Raw genomic sequence first — 27,033 nt, 5'->3', positions numbered from 1 at the left:
GTGGCGTTAGCGGAGGAGCCCGGTAGGCGCCCGGGGCCGTCGGGCCGCACCGGCCCCTCAGGCCGGTGTCCCCGGGGCGTAGGGTCGGCGGGGGCTGCAGCGGCGAGCCGCGGTCCCGCGCCGCGGCCGGCCCTCCCCTCTCCCGTACCGGGCGGGGGAGGAGAGGCAGCCCCCGTTCCCGGAGGGGTTGCCTTTGGCCCCGGCCCTGAGGGAGGGGGTGGAGGAGGGCGCAGCACCTGCTGCGGCGCCGAGCCCCCTCCTCAGGAGGGCACCTCCCGGCCCCCCGCGGGGAGCCGAGCCCGGCGACGGCTTAGCGCCTCGCCCGCCCCCGCAGCCAGGCCGCGGCGGTGCCAGCGGCCGCCGCCGCAGCGCGGCGTCTGCGTGAGGGGGGGCCCATGGCCAGCCCGCCGCCGCCGCCGCCGCCGCCGCCGCCGCCGTCCTAGCCGGCCGCGGGGTTCGCCTGCCGCCCCGGCCGCAGCATGCCGAACAGGGCCGGCCTGGACACGGCGCTGAGGATGTCCCTGCAGCGGAAATCCTCCAAGATCCACTCCTCGGCTGGTGAGGAAAGGGCGAGGCGAGGCGAGGCGGGAGGGAGCGGCGGGGGGAGGAGGCGCCGCGGCGGAGGAAGGAGCGCGAGGGGAAGGGAGACGGCGCCTCCATGGCCCGGCCGCCCGGCCCCGCCGCCGTACCGCCCGCGCCCCTCCTCCTCCGCCGCCGCCGCCTTCGCCGGGATGTTTTGCGGCTGCAGCGGCGGCGGCGCCGGGAAGCCCGCAGTGCTGCCCCCGCCCTCGGGGTCTCTGTGCGGGGAGGAGGCGCCGCGGCCTCCAGGGATCGCCGGGCCGCGGCGGGGCAGGGCAGCGCTGCCCGCCCGGCCCCGCGCCCCATCGGCACCGGGCACCCTGCCCCCGCCTCCGCATCCCGGCCCCTGCACTGCAACCCTCTGGGCCTCCCCACTCCCCAGCCCCCCAGTCACTGCACCCCACAGGGCCCTTGCATCCCACTGGGCACCCACCCCACGGGGCCCCCAGAGCACCCACACCCCACAGGGCACCCAGCCAATAGGGCCCCACACACCACAGGTCGTGCCACCCTGGCCCACTGCTGCACAGGCATTGCCAACCCTTTCCCTGAGCCGCCGGAGTCAGGGCAGGTGGTGGACAACCTCCAACAGACGGCCTAGGTGCTGCCTTCTCGTGATAGCACTGCTGAGGGGGTAAGGCGTTGTCCCCCTTCTTTCTCTTGGTTCTGATAGTTTTTGACAGGAAAATTCCTTGGTGCGCATCTGATCAGAGGGTAATACCGCTGGTGGAGGGGAGGCAGGGGTGCCCCGCACCCCACCAGCCTGGTTAGAGGCCTCTGACCTGTGGTTAGGAGTGGGGAGAGCACTGGGAACTGCTGTGAGCTCACAGAGAGGTAAATTATAAGGTTTCTCAAGAGGTTCATTTAGGAAAATGCTTTCCAACTTGTTCGTAAGAAAATAGACAAAAATGGAATAATCTGAAGGTGTAATTCTGGTCCCAAAGGACCTCCACTGACTTCTGTAGGACCAAGTTGCATTCAGAATTCACTTGTGCTATCTGTTTTACTTAGGGGTAGCTGAAGCCTCAGTGATATTGTCTGTGACTTACAGACAGGTCCAGGAAAAGGCTAACACCTGTTCCTGTGCAAAATATTTAGGTGCCTAGTACAGTCTGTGCAGTGAGTAAGGGTGCAGTATGATGCTGCTTCAGCACTTTTTATTTGAATAAGGAATGTGCTTTTGAAGCACATTTCCTGATCAGCTCTACTTTGGGTTAAATCTCAGAGCACCTTGGTGAGCATTTGCTGGATTGCTTTTGGATGACACTGAACTGAAATATGTCCTCCAGCCACTCGTGGCTGTTCACCCCATGGAACCAGACCACAGCTAGTTTGAAGAAGCCATCTTCCCTTTGGCTGCTCTGCACAACCTGGTCACTCTCCTAATATTCCCCTGTTTGGCCTCACTACTTGCTGATAAGGAGAGAACCTGAGGGACCTCTGCATAGCTGCTGAAGTAAGCAGGATGCTAAGCAAAGAGGTGTGTAATGCTAGCTCATAGGAAATGGTAAGGTTTCAGAGTAGGATTTAGCACATTACCAGCTTTACTTATCTTCAGCGTAAGCCATTCAGATGAAACAGTTGCAGTTAAGCAGATTCCACTCTCGAGTGCTTGGGGTTGTGTCCACTTCAGCAGTCCAATCCGAAATCCTGTCCTGTGACAGGGAGGCTCCTTTCCCAGAGCTGCAGTTTGGCAGATCTGTTTCTGACCTAACGTTTGGAATCCAAGCCTAGGTGCCCTTACCCATAACCAGCCCTTCAGATGCTGAATGCTTGGCACTTGGAGAATGTTTAGCTTGAACATGGGATACATAAGGAGTTTAAGCTTCAGCTTTTGTAAATCATACTTGTGGATCTAGGTGGTTAAGTTGCACCTCAGTCATGCTCTGTGTGCCTGAGGCACCCAGATCTTCTAGCTGGGATTTATCTATACACAGCTTTAGACTTGTACATGTTCCTTTCATTTCACATAAGTGAAATCCAAATTAGATGATACTTTGAAGAAAGATGGGGGTTGCTGGTTAGCATTAAGATCACTGCTTCTCAGTTGTTGAACAATATATTTCCTATTTAGAGTATTTTTTTCTGAAGGATAATGAGTAATATCTAGTATAGGTGTATATATATAATGCCTATAAAAATACATAATAGAGGTTTGTGTAACTTATTACATAGACTTATTAAAGGATATGATTGTAGTTGGCTTAGGACACCAGAGGCAACTCTGGTGGCTTAGGACAACCGGAGCCAATCTCTCTGCCACCCAGAGAGAAAGTCCTGCCTTCCCCCTTCCTGTGTATTCCCGTTGCCTTGCTTACATCAACAGTAGCCATCAGATGGTTACATGGTCACCTGGATCAGTGCTGATGTGGCTCACTACCAGCCTGTACGATCTTGAACAGCAGCAGGGAACAGACACAGAAAGGCAGGAGCACTCTGTTTTTCACAGCATGCTGTGACTTGGTGTGCAGACCTGCTGTCTGCATCGACCGGACAGGTTCTTACGAGGCGCTCTGGGCTGTGTGAACCCAACTGTAAAACCCAACTGCATTTGGAGCCCGAGCCACTGTCAGCTGAAAAGCAGTTCAGATGTGGTTGTGTGGTGGCATTGCAAAATCTGAAGACCTTTCTGAGCTGAATGGCGTGGAGGGGGGACTCGTCACCATTTTGTCATGCTTAGTTAGGGTCAGGTAACCCTGTCTTCATCCACTGCGGTTTTCTTGGCACCTATGTATCAGAATATTCTACCTTCTTTCCTTTTTAGAAGCGAAGATGTTTCCTGCTTTAAACTCTTGTAGTTTGTTTGCTAATCCTGTTTACTTTTGAGGGAGTTTTGGTAATCTTAAAGTATTAGCTTTTAGTTTGGGTCACAGAGATTTATTTTCATACTCTGTAAAGTATTTCAGGAGCTTATAGATGCTCTTCTTGAGTCAAGAACACTACCTCTGTGATGGTCTAATGATGTCTTCCCATGTCGGATCCAATTGTGATTTTCTACCCTCCTGCATTTTGTAGTGTGGCTTCCACATGTGCTAATACAGTATAAAATGTAATTGGTATATTTGGTAGAGTTTTAAACCTGCTTAGCACCAGGACAAAGGACTTCACAGAAAAGCGGATGATGTGAAAAGGAGAATTTAGAGATGACGAGTCACCTCCTGTCACTCAAATGATCAGTCCTCTTCTTTTTTATGCATTTGCTCATTAATCGATTTTTTTTTTTGCTTTGTACAACTAAATCTTTTTATTGCTGTAATGTTGTACCAGCTGAGCTAAATTGATTAGATTTAAATTATTCTCAAAGAAGTCTCCAGCTCTTTACTGTTGGAACCACAGACATCAAAGACTAACTTGTTCTTCTCCTTCCTGCCTCCTTAAAGTCACTAAAAATAAGCAACTGTCAATAACACACTGGATGATTATACAATAGAATTTTTATTTTTAGGGCAAAAAAATTCGAATTCCAACTTTAGAATGGATTAAAGGTACAAATGATCTTTATGTCATTTACTGTGGTCTTTTTCAACTGCTCAACTGGCACATCAGCAAGAAGAAATATTTTTAGTCTAAAGGTTGTGACAGAATCTTCTCCCAGGACATGAGGAGCTGAAATATAAACATCATTTCATGGTATGAAATCATACTCCTTTTATACCTTTTCCATCCACATTTCCCCTGAAATACTTGCTTATATTTTATGCCGTGTATTTGGTCTTAAGAACAGCGACTGTCTCTTAGAGTCTTCCTCCCTTCTGATTCTAAAGGATCCGTCTCTTTCTTTTGTCAGAGGAATGTCTATGCAAGAACCTCGTTGGGCTAGATCCTATTTTTGTGCTGTGATATTACATTACCATGATTGCAAATGTTGGGAAGTGTCATATGGAGCCGTTATAATTGCACACAGACACTTGTATTTTGCTCAAAGCTTTCATCTGTAGTCATTTACAGGTTAGAGACAATTCCTATAGATATATGTAAAACGCACAGTAGCTATAGGTGAAATAGTTAGCTTTGCACTATTTACATATCGCTGTTGCTGCTTCAAAGAAAGTGTATTTTGGTATTGTGAAGGTCAGGTTCAGACAGTGTAAGAAGCACGGTGAAGGCTAAAGCTTTCACTGTGAAGCTCACTCAAGTCACCTGTACTCACGGGATATCTACATCATATTTTGCAGGCAGATCAGCAGTTGTCCTGAATGCATTTTTAAGCAAACAAACCCTATGAAAGGGGTCAGCACAGTGCTGAGCTAACAGATTCCTAAAATATTAACATTTAAATGTTTAACTAAGAGCAAAAGCCCTGTTCTGCTGTGAGAAATGTACCTGGCAGGCGTAGTGACAGTGGGCACTAAACAGAGGGGTGTACTTCCTCAGCAAATACATTTAATGCCCATTAACATTACCAAGAGTTACAGAAACATCTAGCAAGATGATTGCAACCATAGTGTTGGCACATAGAAATTCTACCCTATCATAAGAAATGTTTCCAGGTGAAGACTAAAGTACGTGTGTGTTTATGCAAACACTCAAACTGTGTGGTGGTAATTTCGTGTAAGTGTTATGGAGCTCCTGTTTCTTTTCATCCATGTTTAACTGGCACATAACGTAGTATAATGTGCAGCTTATTCAATCACATCAAAGGCCCGATCCTATTTCCATAAACGCGAGTGACAATTATGCCTTTTCAGCAAGACCTCATCACAATAAACCCCATGTTTTACGTTACTACATTTCTATAGTAGCACAAAGCAGAGTCTTCTCAAGCAGCATGAGATCTTGCTCAGCTGTAAAGTGAGGTGGTGACAGTGACGGGGCTAGCTGGAAGACAACCGGAACTTCTGCTGTCTTGGGTAACTCACTTAAAGCTTGTCTGGCTGTGAGAGTTAGTTTGCATTAGGATAGGAAGGAATTTAAAATACATCTGCTTACGACACTGAATTAGAAAAAGATGTTCTATGCACAGTTACTGTGGAATAACTTCATAAATAAACAACGTCCTAAGTAGTGTGGCAGAAGAAACACTTCTTTGCCTTGCTGTGATGGGGGAGGTGAGATCATGAATAAATCCATTAAAGATCAAACCACTGAGACGATGGGGAACACAGTTATTTAGGAGTTAGTTGAAGAGATAAGAGATTTAACTAACCTTCAGTTTTTAAGATGAAATTAAATGAAATGTATTTAATAAAAATAAAAATTTCCTCTCCACTGTATAGCCAATATATGAACTCTCTTATGTTATGCTATTTGACTATATTCATAACTCCATTAAAACCAGACACATGTACCATCTATTTATAGGAACTATTTTATTCCTTGTCTGCTCCACTCTCTTTCCACAGGACTTTTGTTTCAGATTTTAGTTCCCTAGCAGTATCTGCTTTTAGTGTACTTCCCTGTGCTGGGTGAGTCAGTGTCCTCATTTTCTGGGTAGACCTAAAAGTACTGCCCTGCTAGTGTGATTTGGCAGTAATGCTGTTGTAATTCCATGCAGGATTAAAGCACCTGACAGTAAAATGATTGCAAGGAAACCTGCATGTCTGTTCAGGGTCCTAGAATATCTCCAAGACAGTGAAACTGCACTTACTGGGGACAGAAAGAATAGTCGTTTAGTATTGCATTTTCACTGCCACAAGGTTTGAGTACGGTCTTGATCTCTGCCAACTCTGTAGGGGGTTTTTATGTGGAAATCTACAGCTTCAGAAATGATGCTGATTTAAAGCATTGCCTTTTTTTTTTTGATAATTAACTCTTCTTCCCTCCCCAAGAAGTTCCAAGCTGGCAGCTCCCATTGACTCCACGTGGTGTTTTGGATGATCATCTGAAAATTGATGGCAGCATCTCAAACTGATCACTCTCCAATTAGATACCAATTCACAAGGCATTTTTATTGTAGTGAAGACTTGCTGAGGGTCCTATAAACAACCATGTCACCTGCTTCTGCTCTTCTGGAAGCTTGTCAAGTGATAGTCTGTAGACTTGCTACATGGTGGTACTCTTAGCTGGTTCATTTCCCTTTGACCATTCTTCTTTGAGCTGTCAAGTATACCCTCTAAATAATCCTTGAATCTGAGAGGACTGATTTGCTACTTGTGAAGTAATATTCTAAGTGCCTATGTTAGCTTTATTACTATAATAGATTACTGTTTCATATTTGTTTTCCTGTATTTGTTTTCCTGTACCATGTTGCATTGTGGCACATTTTAATTAGTTTGTAGTAGTACAAATATCAGAATATCTGTTACAGACAGTATCTGTGGAGCCTGATTGCCAGCAGGTTCTTTTAAGGGATGGTTAATCACAGAGTCTTTCTTGTATGTATAGCTGGTAGAGCAGAGCCCTATATTAGACTTTGAAAAGTCAGTTGAACATCTCTGCAGCAACAGCTTTCTGCTTCTGGGACAGCCATTAAGTGTGGCTTGCCTTTTTATCAACACAAATGTTTTCCTTTCAGTCTCTTATCCTTTCTAGCCAAGCTAACTGCTTTTGGAGCAGTTGCAGGTATATAAGGCATGACATCTGAGAGCTTTAGATAACTGATTCTCAGCTGGTAGACTCAAAAGATAACTTGCAAAAGATTGTTGACATGGTGGAAGATTGAGGAAAAAAAAGTAAAATTGTGTAAAGTTTGATTTTTTTTTTAAATGCAAAATAAAAAAATGAAGTAACAGTATTGAAAACTTCTTACTCGAACAGTTATTCCAGTATTTGTTTGGAAAACTTTCAGATTTTTGATTAGCATTATTGCCACCTTTTCATCGTGATTTCTGGCTGCTAGAAAAGTTCCCGGGCAGTTCCTTTCCAGCCTGCGGAGCGGATAGCTGCCTGCCTGTTTGGAAGCTCCTGGCTCTCAGACCACTGGTTGAGACCCATGTCTTACCATGGCAGTATTTCTTGATTCTGTACATTTTTAATGTGAATACTGGAAGCTAAAATGGAGCGAGCACACCTGAAAACAGAAGATGCTAAGTTTTGTATTTCAAGCCAAGGCATGATAAGGCAAAGCTGACATGATAGAGATTTTAATGAGTGACCCAATCAAACTACCTATTTGCACTCCTCAGAGAAGCAACATAATCCATATAGTTAGAATGCCACATACATGTATATGACATTCAGAGGAGGTTTTCCAGACAGCTAGAGGTGTTTCTTAACAATGTAGTATCCTTGCAGCGAGCACTAAAACCAGTTTAAATGAGAAAGAACATGCGTCAGTAAATTTGTCTCAATGCCTTCATGTTGTGATGAAGAATCACAAGACATACTGTGGATTTTTTAATATATTTCCACTGCTTTCCACCCTCACATAGGATATTTTTATTATTTTTAGTTCTAATTAACAACTTGGAAATTGTTGCACTAGGGCATCAGTGCAAAGTGCAAATAAAGGAGAACTTGTCTTCCACTTGACTAAAATGGAAGAGCCATGATTGGGTCAGACTTGTAATTCATAACAGATCCAACAAAGTATGTCAGTTTGTTTTAGCCAAGTGTTTGGTCTGATGAACCTACCTTCTTTCAGAGTGTCGTAAATCAGGATTAACACAACTGAAATTAGTGTATAGGTTCTATAAGGGAGAGAAAGCAGCCTTACATCTTGTTTAAAACTGACTGGAAGGTCCTGATTTTTAATTCCTAATCTCTCGAATGCAGATGACCAAACCCATTTATTTGATTTCATTAAATAAGTAGGTAGTCATAAAGAGTGAAAGCAAAAGTGTTTATCTCCTTACAATACCACCACCCTGACTAATTTGCTACTTTGAATAGAAGGAGGGCTCAGGTGTTATCTCCTGCTGACCCAGCACTGTTCTGCCTATTCATACAAAGCACAGTGAAGGCAATCTAACATCCTGTGCCTGTGAGATCTAGGAACATTCAACCCGATGCTTGTAGAAAGGATATATGAAACAAATACCCCAGGCTTTTGTGTGCCTTTAAATACTCTAAGCAAACATCACCTTAACTTAATAGATGCAGTTTATTTGTAAATGGGAGACAAAAGATGCTGAAAAAATATGTGCAAAGTCAACAGCAGCCATCATAACTCTGAAACAGATACGGAGGCTACATCTGCATTTGTCATATCAGTTACACAGATGGGAATCAGGACTTAACCTGGAAGCTTTAAACTGAAATCCAGTTGTCATTTACTCAACATTTCTGCTTCACTGGGAAGGCTCAGCATAGTTCCTGCTTCAGTGGTCCCGTGGCTACTGAACTGAAATACATTGACCTCAATCCTGGTGCCTTGTTTTGAAGAGGGACAGAAAGACAGGGGAATTAAGGTATGTGGGTGCTCCCCAGACTGGGGAGAGGACCAGTCCTGCTTTACAGATTAACAGTCAAATCTTGTTCCCGGAGTTTCACTAATGCAAGTCTGCATCTGGAAGCCATCCTTGTGCCATTTGTCTGCCTGGTCGTAGGGGGAAAAAAGAGCTTTCATAAGAGCTTACCAGACAGACAAGAGGAGAGAGTGCTATCCTTCTCCCTCCTTGCCCCCAGTCAAACTCATCCTAATCCTGCACTGCCTGAAGAGCAGGGACTATTCACTCTTCACTCCTTAACTAAAATCCTGACCCTTGCTGAAGTTTTCCCACAATCTTCAGTAAGTAAAAAGGTTCTTACCCTCTGTTTTTGATGAAAGTAATTTTATTTACAAATCTGAAATTTGCTTATCCGATCTTTCAAAAGATTTTAAACCCTACAAATCTTCATTAGAGTAACAAAAGGAGGTGATCAGTCTTCAGAAAGAGAAAGGAGTGGCTAGAAAGATCGGAAAGATTTGAGGAGAAAGAGTTGATTTCTTACAGAAAAAGCAAAAAGATTTTGGGGGTTGGGGTCCCAAATTAAGACACTTCAGGAAAGTGCAGTTATTGGTAAATTTATTAACATGCAAATGTGCAAAGGAACTCATTATTTTGGAGTTATTTTAGATATGTTCCATCTTGAGAAACCGGAGTTGGACATCATTTCAGGTTTTTATATATAGTGTCAAGCCCCTATAATAGGAAGAATAAAAAATACATTTTCTGGAGAGGGTGAGGGCAATGTAATCTCGTAACATACCATATAGATCCACATTACTGAAGGGGCCACTATAGTTGATGTTTTGATTGTGATGAAGCTCTTCAGGACAGAGTATGTCATTTCAGTTTGGCCAATACTTCTATATTTATTGTGAGCTTCACAATATTTTGGTATTTTACTTACCAGCTACCAAACGCAAGTCTCTGTCAGCCTAGCTGTCATCTAAACAGTTAAGTTTCTGTACGTAGAGTCAAGAGAGAGAAAAACTATTTCAACTAGAGGATAGTGCTGGTGCAAGAACAAACTTTCACAGACATTTAGTCTGAAAGTAATAAGCATATTTCTAAATATCAGACAACTGTTCAGAATAGCTTTCCAGAAGGAGCGCTGGGAAAGAAATCTAGCTTGATCTCATAACTGAATTTGATCAGTATATGTAAAGGACTATAAAATAATAATCTGGAATAGGAGGATCTGAACTTTTAAACAGGAATTTGCTTCTAGGTCTGTGTGTTTAAACACTAAGTAGAACCAGGAACTTCATGGGCAGAAAATAGACTGTATACACTGATCTTTCCAGGAGCAGATTGTAAAATAGCACCCACACTCAATATCTGATTTTGATTGAACAGTAACAGCCATCAAATGCAGTGTATTCCAGTACGTCCTTTTTACCATGCTAGGATTGGGATGATCTGTGATGTCTGCTGTCATTTGCATTTCAGATTAATTTCTTACTCAGAAATGACCAATAATTGTTTTGGAAAATAGCAAAAAGTGCATAAAGGCAGTAACATGAGAACTGTAAAATAATGGAAGAGCATAGTGGCAGAGGGGGAAGGAGGAAGTCAGTATCCCTAAATGTCCTGCCAACAGGAACAAAATAAATCAGTTTCTCTGGAAGCCAAAAGAGGACAACATGAAGTCACTACAAGCAGCACAACCATGACAGTCCGAGGGAGTAGTCCGAACTGGTAAAAGAAAATGCGTATGTCCCTACAAACCATACATAAGTAGAGAACCTCTGCCTTTCAATTTTTTTTAATGTGACTGTGTGCAGAAAGAGATATAAACTCTGAGAGTGTCCTGCTGCCTGGACTATATTTTCTGACATCCTGAATTCCAGTCAGTGGAATTTTTTCACTCTGGAATATGGACAGCCTTTGGATACAGCTGGCGATCAAACCACAAGGGAGTTTTATACATTACCTACTCAGGAGGTAGGACGGCACATGTCTCCCAACCTTCCTAATGCCAGTTTATCAAGGGCTTCCTACTGTGAGTTGTAATGTATGCTGTCAGCCTAAAATTGCCCAATAACACAGATGATGCTTTCCCTAAATGCATGCCAGGGAGCCCTTCTATCACGGGTCTCTCGTAGCTGGGACTATGTACGCAGCATCTTCCATACACAGCATCTCCCCGTTACCATTCCCTTTCTTCTGACAGAGTATCTCATAGGAGATCTGTAAAATCCCAGATCCTACAGTAGATCCGAGAAGGTCTCTTTAGTTGCAGGATCTCCATTGAAAGCAGCTGACAAGGAAGTCTATTTTGTCTCACAGTAGACGCACCTGCTATTTAAATCGCTATTCATTTCCATCACTGACTCCATGCCATCTCCCTTAAGTGTGCTCACCCACATTGGTTCTGATAGGAGTTTGAGTTAGGTGCAAAGGACTGCGTCTGGCATGGCATGGGAGAGAGCAGTAAGTGTTCCAAGCCTGAACTGCAGGAAAGACCTCAACAATCCTAAACTTTCAGCATCAAGAAAGACTGTTCCTCCAGGGCTCCAAAGAAGAAGATTCTGCAGTCCTCAACGCTGGATGGTTTTGTTGAAGTTTTGGCCTGTCTGCTGATTACCTAAATGATTTTCTTTGAGGGCTTTGTGCCAAAACCCCGAAGAGAGAAAGATGGGAATAAAATAGCTGCAATAATAGGTCTGATGATAGGATTTTGTTGAGACAGTGCAATTTTGTGTTAGTGCTAAATAGCACGGGATTTAAATAATTTAGTACTCCTTTTGGTAGTTTTTGGTTCATTAGACAGCCAGGTTCCCAGGCTCTGTGTACTGGCCATTCCTGCTATGATTGCTGTTGTTTAAAGAGACATTAAACTCTTTTATCAGGCTATCAGTGCCATCTCCTATTGTTGTGGTTTAACCCCAGCCAGCAACTAAGCACCATGCAGCCGCTTGTGCACTCCCCCCACCCAGTGGGATGGAGGAGAGAATTAGAAAAAAAAAAACAAACCAAAAAAACCAAAACTTGTGGGTTCAGATAAAGACAGTTTAATAGGATAGAAAGGAAGGAAAATAACGATAATGATAATAATAACAACAACAACAACAACAACAATAATAAAATGACAATAATAATACTAAAAGAATTAGAATACACAAAACAAGTGATGCACAATGCAATTGCTCACCACTCGCTGACCGATGCCCAGTTAGTTTCTGAGCAGCGATCCACCCCTCCCAGCCAACTGCCCCCAGTTTATATACTGGCCATGACGTCATATGGTATGGAATATTCCTTTGGCCAGTTTGGGTCAGCTGTCCTGGCTGTGTCCCCTCCCAGCTTCTGGTGCCCCTCCAGCCTTCTTGCTGGCTGGGCATGAGAAGCTGAAAAATCCTTGACTTAGTATAAACACTACTTAGCTACAACTGAAAACATCAGTGTGTTATCAACATTATTCTCATACTAAATCCAAAACACTGCACTATACCAGCTACTAGGAAGAAAATTAACTCTATCCCAGCTGAAACCAGGACAGCTATGTAGAGAGATCCCTGACAACCAGAGGCGAGAGTTAAATCTTGTACCTTCTTCCTACTGGACCCCCCCCCCCCCCCCTTTTTTTTTTTTAATTAAAGTCCCTTGTAAGACACCCAGCACTTTACTCACAAACAGCTTGCTGAATTTCTGCCTCATTCTGTTACAGGCTACAAAGCAAATCAGGACATCAGTTTTGCCCACTGATGAGATGATAGGATTTATATTTCTATGGCCCAGTTCATGTCTAGGCAGGGCAGATGGTACTATTGGAGCGTACACAGTCATTAATTTGGGACTCAGCAACTGTAAACAACCATATTTTTTATTTTCATCAGAATTAGTACATGAACTAGCATTCAGTAATAAAATATTAGTACCCTAAGCAGAAGCCACAAAATTTATTGAGGTGGAGAAGGACAACAGTGATGTGGTAGCTTCTGCTTCATGGGGAGCTAAAGCTGTTTCACTTCAGTTCCAAGTATTTTGTCATCAGTGTCTCTAGAGCAAGGGAATAATTTTAGTTATCATCTACCTGATAGGGTCAATATGACGATTACACGCAGCTACACAGTATTTGTATGGTGCTGGGAAATAGAAGATGGTATACGAAAAGGTTTCTTTAGTCAGGTAAGTTTGCAGCCATTAGGGTTTCATTTTTTTCATAGTTGCCATGTGGCTTTGGTGGTGTCAGACCTCAGGAAACCAAGTCCAGGTGGATATTCTGGAAAAGACTAACAGAGCATGACCTTTTATTTAATCCTCTATTTCTTGTAAAGGTTTATTTTTACAAGGGCATTTTATAAGCTATATTTCTGTAGTTTTTTGGCATTATTTCTTATTGTTTAAATAGCTTATTAACAATGATTCTACTCCTACATAAACAATTCTAATAAGAAAATCGATATATCAGTTTTTATAGACTAAGATTTGAGAAGAGTGATTAACAACCTGAAGAAGGGGGAAGGGAAGTCCTGCATTAAGAAGATTGGCAGTGCTTCAACTAGAAGACTCTGCTGTGACTGAGGCTATAGCCAAAAATAGAATGGGATTAACAGAAGAAAAGCAAGTAGCTAAAACTAAGGTCAAAGCAGAAATAGATGCTGTACAATTGTCTCATACACCAAAAGACAGGAAGTCTTTTGGACTTCAGGATATTCAAGGAGTTTTCCTATTATATACACCTGTAAAAAGGAAAATCAGTTCACACTAAGAGGAACTGTGAAAGAAGACTCAATAAGTCAATTAAGAGGTCAAGAACTAAGCTTTAAAATGCAAGAAAAAATACAATAACCTTGTCTGGTTGTTTATACAGGTTTTAACATGTATACTATTACAAATAAATTAAAAAATAAGCTGTAAAAGACAGCTGTAATAATACCAACACTAACAAAATCAAAGGAACAGTAAAAGTAAGTTGTCTAAAAACCCTGATTCAGGTGGGGCAACATAGTGACCATTTAAGCTGAATAGGTTGTGCTTTAACTACTCACCGGAAAGTAGGCTTAACTAGATACAAGTGTTACTTGATGCCAATTATTACAATTCTGTTTACACTAATGAGCCCCAGCCCCCTAATTTGTGAGTGAGAGAAGATAATGCACACAGATAAGACTTTAAAAGAGGAGAAAGGAAGCAGAAGGTTATGTCTGTAGGGGTTTTGGTAGGATAAGCTGTAGCATATAGGAGCCTTGTCTGTTCTTTTAGCTTTGGATTTCAGTCAGGTAAGTTTATTTTAGGGTTTGAAGGGAGGTAAGGTTGCACTTACTAAAAAAATGTTTTTTTAATGTGTTCATCTCTAGTGTACTGAGGCAGATGCTGACTACCCTTATTTTTTCTTCACTTTCCTATGTGGAAAAGCTGAAAGCCTGTTCTCCTGATGGGAAGGTTTATTCAGAAAGAGTATTGTAGTAAGCAAAGCCTATGTCTGCTTTTACTGTAATGGTTTTGTTCTTTTATCTGTGATTAGATACTGCTTGGTAAAAGTATAGCTAAAACTTAAACCTGGAGAACAAACAATTATAAATTGATATCAGAATAATTCCTTCCTGTAATTCTGTGTTCTGTTGCTGTCATCACATGCATGTAAACTGTGATGTAAGCACTACAGTGGTGATTTTCAACAGCTGCATAGTAGGAGTTATGTTAAAGATGAAAGTTATACTTAATGTGAGAGACTCCTTCAAATTTATTAGGGTATAAGGCTAATTAGTGGTGAGGAACTGTTGTTTTAACAATTAGTTCAATATTAAGATAGTAACTCAATAGAAGGGATTTCTCTCCATTGAGTAGCTCTACTATTTACAGCAAAGTAGAACAGCTATATGGAAATAATGGGGTAGTAATATTTCTGAAGACCTCTAAACATGGTATAGCAAACTAATGCTTACCGTTTGGGGACTTCTGCTCATATATGAGCAAATATCTTCTGTAATAGTCTGTGGAGGGAAGAGAAAGAAGACTTCTAGCCTTTCAGAAAAAATTGCTATATGAAATTTGTCCCCCATAGTTATTTGAGAGAACTGGCTGCTTGCATTCATTTTATATTTAAAAAAAAAAAAGGTTAAGCTTATACTGCGGATGGGAATGACTATTTCCCTTTCAAAAGTTGTCTCCTTCCTCATGAAGGAATGAGAAACTTGAGCAACCTGTATCTAATCCAGGAATAGATACAGCTCATCACTGTCTGAAGACTGTCTGAAACTCTTTCTGAAGAGTTTAGAAACACTTTTGGACTCTGCATCTTAAACCATTCCCTGCACTGATCAGAAGGAAAGAGTGACTGAAGTCTAGCTGATAAGACTTTCTTAGGAATGAAACAGCAGTGCTCGCTGTACCTGGATGGATGCACTGTCATTGGAAATTGAGTCAGCTAGGTGGTGATGTTCAGCTTTCAGCAGTGGCTCGTTGGTTTGGGCTTTTTTTGCTCTTCTCTCTAGGGCTACTTTGTTATGAGAAACTCCTCCAGTACTAGCATGTGAGTCATAAGCATAATTTCCTCTAAATCCACAGCAGCCTATGCAATACTAGATAATTAAATATTGAAAAGGTCTGTGATTCTTGCCTTTGTTCATTCTGGTAGCGGTTCCAATAAAACTCTGCCTATTGCAGACAGGTACTGGAATGTCTCAAAAATGACAGACAGATACAATACAAATGTACTTAATCCTCAGCAATGATGGAATAGGTCAGGCTGAATCCTGATCTGATAGAAAACAAACACTTAATGTTTTGGCAATGACAAGCCTTGCATGAACCTTAGCAGGAGACCTGTATGGTCATAGCCCCAGCTGGTCCAGTCAGCATAACTCTGCCTAAATCAAATTCACTGTCACCAGTCTGCAGCAGTTCAGGATCTGATCTGTAGGCTTCCCAGAAAGATCTGTAGAAGCACTGTAACATATCTTTTAGAGATCAAGCCGCTGAGACTATTATCTCTCTTTGGGAGGGGAGGGGAAGGTAGTGGGGAAAAAAAGAGGAAAGAATACTTTTAAAACTCATCCAGTACAGATGCTGCAGACAAGATAGTTGTTCTTCCTGAAATAGCTAGTGTAAGAAGGCTTATTAGGTTGGGACTTTTCTAATAAAAATACTTTATTGGGGAAAACTTCTCCAGCTTTACTTACAGTATAGGACTTCAGCATAACAGTAGCAGGTGGTTAAATAATACTTATTACTGCAGCATTAAAATAACTGGTTTTTTCATATAATGTGCTTCAAAGGGAAAAGGAGGGGTCCATATGAGGTTCTAGCTCAATAAGCTTTCTTCTCATCCCTGAGCTGATCTTCTGACTGAGGCTGTAGAGCAGAGATAAGACTGGCTGATACTGCAAAACCTGTAAGCCTCTCTTATCTGTCAGTAGTGCTCTTTTCCTGCAGGGGACAGGCAGAGGCGTGTGATGGCAGCTTTTCTCTTGTCCTTGGTTAAACATAGAACTCCTGTTGAATTTTCTGTTTTGGAAGTCTGTTTATACATCCCTTAAACTAAAAATAAACTTTTCCTACATGAAGATTTTAAAGTTCACAAGTCTGAGCTTTGTGCAGATGTAGATCTTTGTTAAGCTGCCTTAAACATTATTAGCTGTGTTCTGGTTTTGGTAGTCCTTGGTGATACAGATCACTTATAAGCAACACAAGAGGTTCTGCATTGGATTCTTCATCTGGTGCTCAAGGCTGGGAGTACAGGAACTACTCTTCTAGGTCCAAATATAAGAAACCTGAAATGCAGACACCCACTCCTCCACCCCCTTGCTGTAACTCTTCTCTTGGGGGGGTGGTGGTTTCAATCTAGCCTCCAAGTCCTCTGGAAACTGCCAGGTGGTGGCGAGGGCTGTTAATTCTCACATTAGCATAGATACTCCTGTTTTAAGGTGCCTTAAAAGGAAGAAAATGTCTGCTAGTGCCAGAAAATGAATCTCTGAGGAATGTGCTACATCTCTGCATGCCCTATCTGTGTTGTGATGGTGATGCAGGATAGCAGAGTCACTCTGCAATGTATCTGTTACTCCTAGAGCTCTGAAATAGTTAGCCTGAGGTTTATTTCTTCTTCCTGCTATTAATAGTCAACTCCATGTTGTCCAGTCTGCACTGAGGATGGCATTTCTTGTTTCTCTCACTGGAGCAGAGTGATGGGTCTGCATGGGTTATGCTCATAGCTCTGGGATTCAGTGCAGTCCTCTATATGCATGTGGAGTGTCCTCTCCACCATGTTGGGATTGCGGAACAGTCCTTGGTCTGAAGGTGGAGGGCTAAAATGTTCTTTCTGATTAACAAGACAGTGTTAATCTTTCTGCATTATGTCAAACTTCAACAGAGTTAGTAGGCATTACATTACAAAAATTAGTATAAGAGTTAACTAATAAAATCAGGCTATCATGTTCTTATTTATTACACTAGGCAGTTACAAAGATGCTGTTTTCTGTAAGCATTTGGCTGCTGCATGAGATAGCTGAAAGTATATTGCAATTAGTGAGAATGAATTGGTTGCCAATTTTCTCTCCTGAATAGTTCCATTAACAGTCCCACTAACAGTTGTAGTGAACCTTTAATGAATACAATAAGCCACATAACCCACACGAGCCTGTGTGGCTTGGTACGTGATGTGTTCTGTAATGGTACCATGCAGTCAGGTTTTCCATGTGATTTACTAAGTACTTCATCAACAACTTGGTATGATTTTTATTTAAAAAATGTTGCCTCAGTGAGGAGAATAGACTATAACTTCATTTTTTTCTCCATTATTTCTTCCATACCTACTTGTTCTGTGTTAAGCACACTTGAAGAAAGTCAAAAGTAGCAGAGTAGTCAGGATATAGTGGATTAATAATGTGCTGTTCTTAGTTTAACACTCAGTCCTTGGAACTTGTAGTATGATGCTGGAGTACCCTCTTGCGTAGGATCAGTGCCTTACAAAGGCATTTTGGTGGCTTGTGCAAGTAGTGAAGCCCCTCAGCATTGCAGACAGGATCTGTTCCTTGCCCATTCAAAGGCATAGCTGTGTATCCAAGATGAGTACTTGGATGCCTAAGCCTGTACTGAATAGCAGGCCCTTCATCTAACAGAGGCAGGATGAAGTAAAATTAGGCCTTGCTTCTGCAATAGCTGAGCCAAAATGAACTTTAGAAGGTCCTAGTTTCTTCTTCCTGTAAGTGATCCTTCCCTGTTTTCTGCATTACATGTGACTTAGTTGCCAAGCAGAGAGAAGTGGTTTGAAGAAATGCTGGGAGGGAAGATTGTGGCTGACTGCTTCATCAGTACCCATCAGTCTGTCCTTGATGATCAAACGGTTCTTCCTGATTACTTCTGGATCAGTCTTGGTAGTCTTTCTTCCCTTCCCTTGCAAAAGAAGGGATATATGGATTTGAAACCCTGGGATTTAAGGGAGGTTGTTAAAACCTTAGTTCCCTACTTTGTAGTCAGATGTCTCCTTGAAAAGGCAGTCTCAGCAGTCTTGTGTGGCATATTGGCGTGTTCAGGGTATGCCCACATGGTCATGCTCTTTAAATATGTTTTCCTCAAGATTGATGTTCTGCTAACATCCTCTAGAGCATGGACTGATGTTTTTTGGGATGTTATGTTGCAGTTTTGGACAAATGTGGGGGTAAAAGATGAGACATCTGGGAGATTTCATAGGGGTGAGTTGGGAGTTGCCCCCAAGAGTGCTGAGGGAGCCCCACTGTCTTTCAAAGCTGGTTCCACTTTGTGCAGGGCCATTCCCTTACCATGCCATAGCTCAGGTCGGTGTTCAACATGTGTCTCTGTCTCAGCTGTTGGTAGCACTAGTAAGGAAACAGGGTTCAGTAAGATGTGGCTGGCTTGCTGCAGGTTGAGCCCTTTCCAGTGACAGCAGTTGGCAGCGGTAAGATGAAGACACGGTGTTGGATTTGTTGTGTGTTTGCAGTAGGATCTGTCACAAAATGCAGAGGGACCTGCATTGGTTTGGTTGGCATTAGGGCTGCAGTCTGCTGTGTTTTGGTCTTAACTGTTAAAATTCACCCCAACACAGTTATGACCCATGTCTGATGAGGGCAAGATATTAATCCTTGTGTCTGCATAATAGCTTAGATGCTTTGAAGAAACAGCGCTTTTCTCATGTGTGTTCTCCTGCTGAGCTCTTCCACTATACCTGTACACGTTTGCAGACATGAGAAGAGAACAAACATGAGTTCCTGAACTAATTGTTGTTTTCTCAGTGCTCTTAAAATTTAATGAAGCAGTGGGCTTGTCTTTGTAATCTGACTGCCGTTGGCTGATGGAAGTTTAGCAACTCTACTGATCATGTCTGTTGCTTTTAGCTACAGGACCCCCACCTCACCCCATTAAGGGTAGGAGCAATTCTGTCCATGTATCTCATGGCTGCTCCATAGCATTGCCTAGGGGGCAAATAGCTGATCCAAGCTGGCTGTGACAAATTCAATGAATTATCTGCGGCCTAGTTCATTAACCAAGTCTGAACAGTGAACATTGTGCTATTAGTATTGCTAGTGGTGTATCTTGCATGCTGTCTTTCATCTTCTCCTGCTGCCTCTTGGTCAGTACTTAAGTTGTAAGTGTACCTGCTAATGCCCTGCATGTCTAGAGCAGGTGTGCAGTGTAAATAATTAATAGGGCTTACATGTTTCAAACAGGTCTAGTTAGAGTATGAGGGAAACTGAAGTTGAATGATGATAGAAGATAGACAGTACTAGATTTTCATCTAATGCAAATCTGGATTTTGTTAGAGCTATTCTAGATGTCCTCTGTGGGAGCTGAAGCCAGCTTTCCCCAAGACTTGGTCAAACTGATTATCTGCAGTTGCCAGAACAGAGCTATCCCTACCTTACAGCCTGTTTGCCTGCTGTGGGTTCCTTTGATTTTTAAAAACAATTGTTTTTGTTATGTAATGAGGATTGCTCATAAGGGAGTTCCTATGGATCCACTAATCATTAGAACTTCTTTTGTGAGAAGAGTCTCAGAGCTGCATTAAACCTGTCTTGAGAACCTGTAGGGAAAAGACTGTGCTTGGTCTCTGTGCTTATAACTATAGCACATCATCTTTGAATCCTTAACTTCTGTTAGACTTTGGCCAAAGGCCATAAGTTAGGCCATAGGGCTAGCTTTACTAGGCAAGAATTGGTAAGGGATGCACTTGCCTTTTGGATTAGTGCATGTGTGGCCTTTCGTTTTAAAAGGCATTTTTGTACAGTGTTTCAGCTGATAAATGAGTTCTATTCTGGCCTGTTAGAAGGCAGCAGTCTCAGGCATAGGCCAAATGCTACTGCCACAGGGTATGAGGAATGCATTTCTTTGCTTTATCCTGTGACTCTAAGAAGATTTTGTTAAATGTTTTTTTTCCCCTTTAAAGCAATCCAGTGTTCTTGCCTCTAGAAATAAAAAATGAGCTAAATCAACTCTATAGCGTTGTTAATGCTGGGTTAATATAAGTGCAAATAAACGCAAGAAGTGGTAGTGGCTTCAGGCTACTTAAATCAAACTAGAATTATCTTAACATGGTGAATACTTGACTTTTCTTGGTGTTCACTCAAGAGGATATTAAGAGTAAAAGGATGGAAGAAAAATGCCTGTTCTTTTTATTGATAGTATTACCTTGTTTGCAAGTACTTCATCTTCTTTATCTACATCAATATTTTAGCTTTCTAAAGGAGAAAGCCTATTTAATATGGAAGCAACTGCATTGATAACATTGAGACAAAAGCATTGATAACCGGATTGCAAGGATTATCTATTAATAGTCATGCTGCTTTAGCTTATGTTTCAGTGGCCCAAGTTAGTAGAGCACAAGCCAGGTGTCAGGATACTAGTTCACAAATTGAAAATAGTTCACTATAATTATTCACTATTATCTTCAGATAATAGAATTATATAGGCATTGTTCCGGTTTATTTAAAGGCTGGGTTTCTGTGCGTTGGTTTTTACGTTAACTGGAGGGGAGATGAAGGTGGGTGAGAAGTTGGTTGTCCTACTAGTGAAATCTAAGACCTAATTTGTTCCTGCTGCAAGCTTCCCACCCAGGAGTGTTTGTAAATCAGTATTTGAAGAACTCTTTTCTGGTAGTTCTGGATGTCTTTATGGAAGTCAGTCATAGATGAATTGAACTGACAAAGCTCTATTTCTAGTATACATAGGCAGGGGCGGTCTTGCTATGTATACAAGTACAAAAGCAGCGTTGGAGGTGCAGCTAGTTCCTGTGTTTTGTCATGTCATATATGTTGGCAACACTGCGGATGTGGACATGTTTACAGTGAGAATAGATGTGATCCTGCACCTCCTACATTTCACTAATGGAAGACTGCTCTGGAGTACTTGGAGAACACAGGTTCACTCTGTAATAACTGTTAATGTCTGCCTCTGAGTTTTTCCAGCCACTAGTATAGGAATATGAGTGACTGTTATCCTCTTTAATTTTTTCCATAAAGATAAAATTGATGGTTTGTGCTTTAATTTTGACTGTGGTTGCTTGATGAGTAATTCTTTCTGGAAAGGAAAGCGCTTTGTAAATGTCAAGGGCACTTGCTGTAGGTAGTACCAACGTAATCTAGGAAGAAATGTAGCTTTATGGAAAGCTTGTTCTCTCTTTCTTTGCATACCAGGTGTCTTAGACAAATGCATATTTTAAGATGATATCTGCACTTGAGTATGTGTAGATGGGACAGTGTTTAGAGCTGTACCATAAGAAGCCTCTAAGGATGCATACTTAGGGAGTGGTAAGCAAGCAGCACAAATTTGGTGGTAGGTGCACAAGATGATTCTTGTTTGTCCTCAGAGTTTGCTTAATTTTATTGTGCACTTCGATTTAACTGGGAATAGTTGTGAAAAATGATACTTTAGCAAGATGCTCTTCCAGACAAGTTGTGGGGGCTTCAGGCCACAGTACTATCTCTGTTGTGGGACTTGGTATGCTCCTTTGCTATAACCCTTGAGATCAAGGCCTGAAGTCAAATTTTTGAGACGAATTAATGTTTCAGTACCTTGCTGGACTTCTGACCAGAGATGTCAACAACTTGGAGAAGTTTTCTAGTTTCAAGAACTTAGTTCTCCAAGCTGCAGTGATTTTTTTTTTTAATTGAAGCTTATTGGCTGAAGTGTGTACTGCGGAGCAAAAGCCATTCTTTCCATATGCTAAGTCAGTGAGGCTGCATTTTATGCTTTTCGGCCACCTCTGGCTTGTGGGAAGACTGAGTATTGCTCTCCAGACCTGCTGTGCTTGGGGAGTGTAATGGGAAAGCCAGGACTGCACAGTCCAAACCAAGTCCAAACTCATTCCCAATTTGGCTTGATACGGGACCAATATTGGCATGGGGAGTGGGGGTGTGAAAAGTGTTCTTGCATAGTTGCTCTCAGTTACACTGTGGCAATTTCTATTTGTAGAAGGCCCACAGGGTTTTTGCTTTCTTACAGGGAGAACTTGCAACAGCATCAGGTTTCTCGTCTCGGTCTGTGTGTACTAGATATCTGGGTAAATAAACTGAGCATTGGTCTCTGGAACAAAAGGAGATTAGGGAAAAGAGATCTTGCTCTGAGAAGTCATGGCTATTACATAAAACTGTGGAAACCATCTTTTCTTTATCACATCTACAGCTTTTGGTTATGAGTTTGGACTGCTTTGTTTAGATACCAAAGAGCCTGAAGTAGTGGTTGAAGGGAAAACTTCATGCAGAAAGGTTAAGTGGAGTTGAAATAAGGGAAGAGGATGATATAAGACTACAGCAAGAGATATGAACTGTGAGTAATGAGACAATCCAGGTCTCCTTCCAGCTGGAACTTGGCAGGTTTGGGTACAGTCAGAATTCTCACTCTCAGTGGGGCAAAAGTGGTGTGTAAAGAGGGAGGTTTAACTGTGACTCTGAAAGTATAGCTTGTCTTGCCCAGTAAAGAGAAGCTTCTGATACAGGAGCTGGCTTCCATGGTGCCTATTTGTTTTAAAACCCTTTATTTTCAAAAGTTGTGACACTATGTTTTGTGACAACCTTGAATACAAAACTAGTTTGCAAGCATCTTTCTCCTGTAGCATGCAGCTGCAAAGGTTGCAGGGGAGCAGAAAAGATTACTTCCAGTCAGGTCTGCTGTAAGACTGATCTGAAACAAAGATTGCTAGCAGATGGGACCAAGTACCTTAATGCTAGTTGAGGAATGCCTCACAAAACAAGACGTAGCTCAACTTAGCTGTCTTCTAAGGCTCCCATTTTGCACTGGAAAAACTGCTTGCAATTTCATTTCTTCCCCTCACCTTTTGAAAAGAAAGCAGTATTTGAAGTAATTTTTGCAGAGAAGGGGAATATAGGAAGGCCTCCTTTAGAGGGTTACTAGATTGTGATGAATCTCACATTTACTGATTTTAATATATATATTTAAATACAAATAATAGATCTATAAAAAGCTGAGTCCTCTATAGATCTTATGGCAATATGGGCTTTGGTGCACAATTATGGAATCAAAATTATTAGTTATACTTTTCCCATTAAAATTCCATAAACATGAATTGACTAACTCATCACTAGAGACCTTAATCTTACTCAAATAACATTATAGCACAGAATAAGAGGCTGGAAATTGATTTTTCTTGTTTGTACTGCATGTGTTTCCATGCATGTGCCTACTATTTCCTGACTCTGAGGCATGTTATCAGCAGCTTGGAGATGATCTGATAAAAATTAACTGGAAACTGAAAATTCACTTACTAAATTATTAGAGGTTACATTATGGTCTCCCTAGCTGCTGAGCTGCTCTGAGAATTAATTCCCTTCCCAGTCTACAGTAGAGAACATGAATCTTTGATTATACAAGCTAGGGAAATATATTTAAAAGAGAATCTCCAGCTACTGTTTCATTATTAACAAATGCCTGTTAGAAGAATTGTCTTCCTGACCCTGCAGGCAGTTCTATACACATCTGTCAATGTTTGCTATCATGAAAACATAACACTTGCATCAACCACCAGTTTTATCTCATGACTCTTTTGGACAGGTGCTTTATATAAATCTTGAAGGGATAAATCCTGGAGGAGGGCCAAGAGCAGGTTTCTGAACTTGAAAAACATCCAGCTAAGAACAAAGGAACAGAAATTGGTTATGCCTGAACTTTTGGCTGGTAAATACTCTCAAATGCAAGTGGCTGTAGCAGTTACTACCCTGCTTGTTACCTGCATTTGAAAAGTTGATTTCATGACTGGGAAAACTGAGCTTGAACTAGTGGGGTTTGATACACCAGTAAAATGATATTAAATCACTTGAATATACTGTGTGACAAACTGATGGTACAAGAGCTGTGTTTTCAATGTTCAACCACTCTGAACAGCAGCCTCAGGGAGAAGGGATTGAATCTTTTAATTAGATGCTACCCCCACCAATCTGATACGTTTTGAGTCAACATGCTGAAGCTTTTTACCCTTTTAGAATAAAATAGCAGGTAAGCTAATACTGGGTGGGATGGTGAGGTGTAATGGGTGGAAAACTTGTCAGTTCATCCCAGCAAAACTCCCGTGAGCTTCAGTGATACTAAATCTATCTTGAAATTACTCAAACACAGGCTTTTGAACTTAGTGTTTAAACAAAATGTCATATTTCTGTTGTAAGGTACTAAGAATCCAAATTGTTATATAACAAATAGAATTTATGTCTAAATATAGCTACAAAGGACTACATTCAAGACTTTAGAAATCATTAGCTGCTACAAGACTTGAGTAATTGCTAATTGATGTGGTTTGTGGCCAGTACTTGTAAAGTCACCAGGGCAGGAACAAATGCACTTAAGCCAGTTGCGGTATTTGGTTTCTGGCTTGTAGTCCTTCTCATTGGCTTGCCAGAAACCTGGCCTATGTATTTACTTGCTTTCCACATTGAAGTACAAAGAATGAAGAGATATTTGCTTTATTGCTAATTATTCATTTGTTGGAACTCTTAAGTTTTTAACAACTTGTAGTGTTCTGAGCTATGCTTGTAGCTGTGGGTGCTGTGCTGGCTTCCAGTGCTATGCCGTGTTTCTCTGCCTGTCCCACTCACTGTGTGAAGGGAAGGTGCCTCGCTGGCCACCATCTGGTAGATACACATTGGCCTGGTTTCGGCTGGGACAGAGTTAGCTCTCTTCTTAGTAGCTGGTACAGTGCTGTGTTTTGGATTTAGTGTGAGAATGATGTTGATAACACTCTGATGTTTTAGTTGTTGCTAAGTAGTGCTTATCTTAAGCCAAGGACTTTTCAGCTTCCCATGCTCTGGCAGCAAGCAGGTGTGCAAGAAGCTGGGAGGGAGCATAGCCGGGGCAGCTGACCTGAACTAGCCAAAGGGGTATTCCATACCATGGAACATCATGCCCAGTATATAAACAGGGGGGAGTTGGCCGGGAGGTGCAGATCACGGCTCTGGCATCGGTCAGCGGGTGGTGAGCAACTGCACTGTGCATCACTGTTTTTTTTTTTTCTCCTCCCCCCTTCCTTTTTTTGTTATATTCCTTTTCATTACTATTATTATTATTATATTTCATTATTACTATTGTTAGTATTATATTTTACTTTAGTTATTAAACTGTTCTTATCTCAGCCAATGAGGTTTTTTCCCTTTCCTCCTCCTCACCCCACTGGGAGGGGGAGGGGGAAGCGGCGTGGTGCTTAGTTGCTGACTGGGGTTAAACCATGACAACATTTAAGCAGTCGCGTTGTGTGGAATGAATGTGCTACAGGTGCTCAGCACACAGTGAAGTGATCCTGTATTTGAGGGTGTAGGCACAGGAGTGGCTTAAAATCTGAACTTGAATAGTGTTAAGCAGTTTGAACTTCTTTACAGAGTCTTCTTCCTTGAGAAGCACAAATCTCTTACTGCTTACAGAAGGAAAAGCTCTTTTTACTAGGACTCCCAACAGCAAATGTGATGTTGAACTGTGTCAAAAATGTATTTCTGGCCTCCAGAAGTATTTGCATTTCACAAATAAAAATGAAAGCATGAAGATGCAGTAGAATGCTTTTCTAAAAAAAGCTGACATCCTGATGCTCAGCCTGTGTCTTCAGATCTCTCTGTAGCCATTGGTCCCTAGGATATGCTCACCACTTCTAGTCCTGGACTTTGTTAGCTTGATTAGTTGCTAAGAAAGAAACTTCAACTTAATCACAGTAAAACTGTATTATATTGAAAGTAGACTGTTAAAGAGAGAATATTTAGTGGTTGAACAATGTGCTCTGAAAGAGGCTTGCATAAAACTAACTTGAAACAATTCTGTTCAGCTGTGGCCTGTGCTCTTGCTAGATGCGTAGGGACCTGTCAGAACTTGAGAGATTAAGACCTAAGCCTTATCTTTGAACTGAAGACTTTCCACAGTGCTCCACTCAAAATCATTTAGCCACTTTTATTCCTGAGCAGTATATATGCTGGGGGAGGGCCAGGGCTAACTACTAGGGCAGGGGTATCCTGTCTAGATGAGCTCCTATTCAGGGGTTCCTGACAAACAGCCTCATTTTTGCTCATATGCTCTTTGACCAGCAGTAGTAGTAACTCAGGCCCCTATTTCACTGTTGGGCCAGCATGTTTACATACCCTCCTAACATGCAATGCCCTTGAAGATTCATTTCAGCACAGTAAGATACTGAACTGTAATACCCTTCAAGAGAAAATTAAATTGAGCAAGTAGAAAAAATTACTTTCAAGTTTTAAAAAAAATTGGTGTTAACTCTGGCTAGATACATTTTTGCAGTTGGACTGAAGTTTTGCTTTGCGTTTCTTTGACAAATTTTTTCTCTTTTGGAGACTTGGAACTGTAGGAACAAAGTAGATATAGACTTGAAAATCCAGAATGTATGGAAGACTGACAGAAATCCCATGTTTAACTTCGATTATTTTATAATAAGGACAGCTGCAAAGCTTTGAAAAATCATTCTGTTTAGTACTGTTGAAAAGTCTGATCACTGGTAGTTTACACTTCTGTGCAAGTGAGGTTACATTAGAAATATGTAGTAACTGTGCAGTGACATTAGAGGATGGGAGCAATGCCTACTCTGTTTCATGTTTTTGATGGAGTCAGCTGTCAGCACAGCTAGATAAGTGCAACAGGACTGGAAGTCTGAATGCAGAGCTAGTGGCAGCAGTACTGCTGTTAGGTGCAGTGGTGTCTGCTCTAGCAGGTTTGGCCCACAAGGGCTAAAAAGTCGCTGGTGCAGGCTCTTCTG

At 41.9% G+C, this 27,033-nt stretch overlaps 1 protein-coding gene across 3 annotated transcripts in view; it reads left to right on the top strand.

Moving 5' to 3' along the window:
- Positions 1-14,045: 14,045 nt before the first annotated feature.
- ATP8A2 (ATPase phospholipid transporting 8A2) overlaps positions 14,046-27,033 on the top strand; it is a 334,991-nt gene continuing 322,003 nt past the window's right edge. For all 3 annotated transcript variants that reach the window (XM_050897554.1, XM_050897547.1, XM_050897563.1), the window contains exon 1: positions 14,046-14,110. The gene's annotated coding sequence lies outside the window, so the exon portion shown is untranslated. The remainder of the gene's footprint in view (positions 14,111-27,033) is intronic.

Source organism: Gymnogyps californianus, chromosome 1 (genome assembly GCF_018139145.2).
Source record: "Gymnogyps californianus isolate 813 chromosome 1, ASM1813914v2, whole genome shotgun sequence".
Lineage (NCBI taxonomy): Eukaryota > Metazoa > Chordata > Aves > Accipitriformes > Cathartidae > Gymnogyps > Gymnogyps californianus.
The sequence above is the reverse complement of the archived record's forward strand: the minus strand, read 5'-3'. Positions and strand labels throughout refer to the sequence as shown.